At 39.5% G+C, this 5896-nt stretch overlaps 1 non-coding gene across 1 annotated transcript; it reads left to right on the forward strand.

Annotated features, from left to right (window-relative positions):
* The first annotated feature begins 1172 nt into the window (after nucleotides 1–1172).
* On the forward strand, nucleotides 1173–1279 carry LOC112724401 (small nucleolar RNA R71). Its single transcript, XR_003163565.1, has one exon. It is a non-coding gene; the product is annotated as a small nucleolar RNA R71 (small nucleolar RNA).
* Nucleotides 1280–5896: the final 4617 nt, after the last annotated feature.

Here is a 5896-nt window from a genome sequence, read left to right on the forward strand (position 1 = left end):
CAGTCTCATTGCTCTTCCAGCTTCTCTTCTTGGTCATTAATTCCTTTAAAAACTTGGCATAGAGTGGCATTTGCTCTATTGCTTCAGCAAAGGGTATGTTAATTTGTAGTTTCTTGAAGATTTCCAAAAATCTTAAGAATTGGTTGTCAACTCCCTTCTTTTTCAATTGCTGAGGGTATAGAGCTTTTGGGACGTCTGGCTTCAGCATTTCTCCTTTTTGCTGTGAACTGGGAGTGAGAATTTGGACTTCATCTCGTTCCTCTTCCCTTTCATTCGAGTTCCTCTCTTGTGGTTTCTTGGGAGCTTCTTTCAACTCCTTCCCACTTCTGAGGGTGATAGCCTGACATTCCTCTCTTGGGTTTGGATCGGTGTTGTTGCACATGTTATGGCTAGGAATTTGCTTGAATAAGTAGCCAATCTGTGTTTCAAGTTTCTTGATGGCAACATCTTGATTCTGCATATTGGACCGCACTTCCTCTCGGAACATTTTACTGTCTTGAACTTCTTTGCATATACGTTTAAGTAGAGTCTCAATCCTTGAGAGTCTATCTTCGGATGATTATGAGTTGAGATTGGAGGGATGAGAAGGGCCATTTTGGCTTTGGTATGGATGTTGAGATGTGTTGTTAGGTGGGTGCTGATATGGTCTCTGTGTGGAATGTTGGTGAGCCGCATTGTTGTTGGGGTTGTGACGTCTCTGATCTTGGCCTTGATCTTGTTGACTTTTCCACCCAAAGTTTGGGTGGTTCCTCCAACCAGGATTATAAATTTTGGAGTATGGGTCATGGGTCTGCCTAGGTGAGTTTCCAATGTAGTTGGCTTGTTCCTAATCACCTTCTGCTTCTACATTCACTCCTTTTTGGGTTGCTGATGAGGTGGTGATTGCTGCTACTTGGTTCCTCTCCATCTTCTTGGTAAGATCAGCCAGCTGCTTGGTGATCATCTTGTTTTGGGCTAGCAGTGCATCCACGTTGTTTAGCTCCATCACTCCTCTAGTGTTGCCTCTTTCAGAAGCATAGAAGTAGTCATTCTCAGCTATAGTCTCAATGACATCTATGGCTTCTTCAATGGTCTTCTTCTTGTTCAGAGATCCCCCAGATGAGTGATCTACTGCCTTCTTTGATTCATAAGAAAGACCTTCATAAAAAATGTGTAACTACACCCATTCATTGAACATATCTGGTGGGCATCTTCTTGTCAAGTCCTTAAACCTCTCACATGCTTCATAGAGAGTTTCACCATCTTGTTGCTTGAAGGTTTGTACCTCAGCTCTCAACCTGTTGATTCTTTGAAGAGGATAGAATCTCGCCAAGAATTTGTTCACCACATCTTCCCAGGTTGTTAAACTCTCCTTCGGGAAGGATTCCAGCCATTTAGATGCTTTGTCCTTGAGTGAGAAGGGAAACAGAAGTAGTCTATAGGTGTCAGGATGAACACCATTAGACTTCACAGTATCGCATATCCTCAGGAATGTAGTGAGATGTTGATTGAGATCTTCTTGGACACTTCCTTCGAATGAACAGTTGTTCTGAATAAGGGTGATGAGCTGTGGCTTCAGTTCAAAATTATTGGCATGTATGGTTGGCTTTTGGATGCTACTTCCATAGTTTCCTGGGTTTGGATTTATGTAGGATCCCAGAACTCTTCTCTCTTGCCCAGCATGATGCGCTGGACCTTCTCTGCCATGGTTGTGAGCCTCTTCTTCATGATGGTTCTCCATATTCTCATCCATGTCTGGTTCAAAATACTCTTCCTCTTCCTCAGCACCAACAACTCTCTTTCCTCTTGCTTCCCTCCTTAATCTAAGGAAGGTCCTCTCAGGTTCAGAATCAAAAGAAGTTGAAGCCCCACTTCTTCTACCTGTCATACAACCAACAAGGCCAAAGAAAAAGGGAGATGGAGAGTATTCTTGTTAAAAATGCTGTTAGTGTGAGTAATGCAATATATCAAACAGTTAGTGGGTTAGTGAACTGAATTGTAACAAATAAGAGAACACCACAAACGGGTAGGGGTAACGGGAAGAAAATAACTGAAACTGAAAGTGAATTAATTAATAGAAATTAAATCAAACAAAAGAAAAATGCTGAATCTAGTTATCCACCAATTTAATCGTTGTTGATACAAAATCAATCCCCGGCAACAGCGCGATAAACTTGATGCACGGAAACTTGTCTCTCAACAAATTTCCCTCGGCAAGTATACCGAATTGTCGTCAAGTAAAAACTCACAATAGAGTGAGGTCGAATCCCATAGGGATTGATTGGTCAAGCAACTTTAATTGGAGGAATGTTCTAGTTGAGCTAAGCAGAATTTGATTGGAGAGTTGCAGGAAATTAACTGGCGGGAAAGTAAATGGCAGAAAGTGTAATTACTGGAAATAAAGAACTGAATGTAAATAACGGAAAGTAAATTGCAGAATCTTAAATGAGGAATGGGGAAGATGAACATAAAAATAAATAGCAGAAAGTAAAGAGGATGGGTAAGATCAGAAATGGGGGATTCATTGGGCTCAGGAGATGTTGTATTCTCTGGATCAAGTTCATTCTCATCTCTTCCTCAATCAATGCATTCATTGATCTCCTTGGCAATCTTAAGTGATTGGATTCCAATTCCTTGGTAATCCAATCTCTCAAATCTTGATCAATAGCCAATTCCTTGGTCTAATTGCTCATGAGAAGAGATGAAGTATGGTCACTAATTATACCACATGTATTCCCAAATCAAAGTATTGGTAGGATTATATGTCACCATATCCACCCAAACCCCAATTTGGTCCAACATGAGAAAGCATTTCTAGCATGATCTCTTCATTCCTCTTCCAAGGTCCGAAGAGATCCAAGTATGAATAGCTTCTTTTCCAAGATAACTACCCAATAGGATGAAGATTGAAAGCTTTCTAGTAAAATCAAGAGAAAATAAAGAAGAAGAATAATGAAAACTATTATTGATCCATCAAATTACAACAGAGCTCCCTAACCCAATGAAAGGGGTTTAGTTGTTCATAGCTCTGGGAATGGAAAGCGTAAGTGTAAAGTACATTATGAAAACTAAAACTAGAAGTTGCAAAGAAAGTAAAGTATACAGAGTGTAGTTCTCCAAAATGCCAAAAGCTCCCTTTACTAGTTCAAAACTACTCCTATATATACTACTCTTCTGATCTTCTAGTTGGCTCTTCAAGTCTTGGATAGGGGCCTTTGGATCTTAAGTTGAAGCAGTTGCAGTCTTTAGTGGGCTCAGCTTTGCTTGAAGAGAGAAAATGTGAGTTAGGCATGGACGTTAGTTAGGACGTTAGTGGTGTTAACATTAAGTGAAAATGTGGGTTCGAGAACGTTAGTGACGATCACCTTTTTCACTAACGTTCCTAACCCAAGATGGTCCACGTTAACTTCAACGTTAGTGGCACTAACGTGACCACTAACGTTGCCTCTTGGTCCTTCACAAACGTTATTTGCATTCACCCTTTCCAATAACGTTTGCTTGTTGCCTTTCCTTCCTACGTTAGAGTCCACGTTAGTGTAGCTAACGTGGGCATGCCTCAGCTTCGAGAGTGTTAGTGACACTTACCTTTGTCACTAACGCTCCAAACGCCCCTTCTCACGTTAGTGCCTCACGTTAATTGTATTAACGTGGCCACTAACGTGGTGGTCATTGCCATCTCCAACGTTAGTGACAAAGGTGAGTGCATAACGTTGGCTCATCATTTCTTTCCTCCACGTTAGCTTCCACGTTAATGTAGTTAACGTGGTAACTAACGTGGCTAATAGTGGCTTGGTCCAACGTTAGTGACAAAGGTGAGTGTCACTAACGTTGGCACTTCTTTGTTCCTTCCACGTTAGAGTTCACGTTAATGTAATTAACGTGACTCTTAACGTGGCTAAGTGTGCCCCTTTTTCCAACGTTAGTGGTATTCACTTTTACCACTAACGTTGGAGCTTTACTTCTCTTCCACGTTAGCTTCCACGTTAATGTAGTTAACGTGGCAACTAACGTGGGCTATGATGGCTCACGAAGGCGTTATTGGCGATCACTTTTCTCATTAACGTTGCAAGCTAGCTCCCATTCCACGTTAATGGTCACGTTAGTTAGACTAACGTGGCTATTAACGTGGCATCTTCCTTGCTTCCTTTATCCTGAAATCAAGCAAGTAAAGTGCATCAAAGCTAGGTTCTAACTCATGAGATCATGCATCATCCACTTTATCATTCAATTCATGCATAATTCCCATGAAATCATTCAAAATTCACAATGTTTGCTTGAATCAAGATGTAAGTGATTATCTACCCAAAAATTGCTTATTAACTAAGAAAATGCATGAAACTACCCTAAAACAGTAAAGAAAAGGTCAGTGAAACTGGCCAAAATGCCCTGGCATCAATAATCCCATAAATCCCTCACCTTTCTTAAAAGAAAAATGTTTTTATTTGCAAAAGAATAAGAAGTACATGAATTTCGAATTATATCTTGAAAATAATCTAATTATTTTGATGTGGTGACAATACTTTTTGTTTTCTGGATGAATACTTGAACAGTGCATATTTTTGATATTGTTGTTTATGAATGTTAAAACTGTTGGCTCTTGAAAGAATAATGAAAAAGGAGAAATGTTATTGATAATCTGAAAAATCATAAAATTGATTCTTGAAGCAAGAAAAAGTAGTGAATATAAAGCTTGCGGAAAAAAAAATTTTGGCGAAAAATAAAAGAAAAAAAGAAAGAAAAAGAAAAAGCAAGCAAAAAAAGCCAATAACCCTTTAAACCAAAAAGGCAAGGGTAAAAAGGATCCAAGGCTTTGAGCATTAATGGATAGGAGGGCCCACAGGAATAAAATCCTGGCCTAAGCGGCTAAATCAGGCTGTCCCTAACCATGTGCTTGTGGCATGAAGGTCCAAGTGAAGAGCTTGAGACTGAGTGGTTAAAGTCGTGGTCCAAAGCAAAAAGAGTGTGCTTAAGAGCTCGTGGCACCTCTAATTGGGGACTCTAACAAAGCTGAGTCACAATCTGAAAAGGTTCACCCAGTTATGTGTTTGTGGTATTTATGTATCCGGTGGTAATACTGGAAAACAAAGTGCTTAGGGTCACGGCCAAGACTCATAAAGTAACTGTGTTCAAGAATTAACACACTAAACTAGGAGAATTAATAACAATATCTGAATTCTGAGTTCCTATAGATGCCAATTATTCTGAACTTCAAAGGATAAAGTGAGATACCAAAACTGTTCAGAAGCAAAAAGGCTACAAGTCCCGCTCATCTAATTGGAACTGAGCTTCATTGATATTTGAAATTCATTATATAATCTCTTCTTTTTATCCTATTTTATTTTTAGTTGCTTGGGGACAAGCAACAATTTAAGTTTGGTGTTGTGATGAGCAGATAATTTATACCCTTTTTGACATTGTTTTTACATAGTCTTTAGTATGTTTTAGTCACTTTTTATTATATTTTTATTAGTTTTTATTCAAAAATCACATTTCTGGACTTTACTATGAGTTTGTGTGTTTTTCTATAATTTTAGGTAAATTCTGGTTGAAATTGAGAGACCTGAGCAAAAATCTGATTTAGAGGCTGAAAAAGAACTGCAGATGCTGTTGAATTCTGACCCTCCTGCACTCGAAATGGATTTTCTGGAACTACAGAAGCCCAATTGGCGCGTACTCAATTGCGTTGGAAAGTAGACATCCTGGGCTTTCCAGCAATATTTAATAGTCCATACTCGGCCTGAGATTTGGTAGCGCAAACTGGCATTTAAACGCCATCTCCTTACCCTTTTCTGGCGTTAAACGCCAGAACTGGCATAAAAGTTGGAGTTAAATGCCCAAACTGGCACAAAAGCTGGAGTTCAATGCCAGGAATAGCCTATGCACGTGAAAGCTTCAGTGCTCAGCCCAAACACACACC

The sequence above is a fragment of the Arachis hypogaea genome, chromosome 11 (assembly GCF_003086295.3).
Source record: "Arachis hypogaea cultivar Tifrunner chromosome 11, arahy.Tifrunner.gnm2.J5K5, whole genome shotgun sequence".
Lineage (NCBI taxonomy): Eukaryota > Viridiplantae > Streptophyta > Magnoliopsida > Fabales > Fabaceae > Arachis > Arachis hypogaea.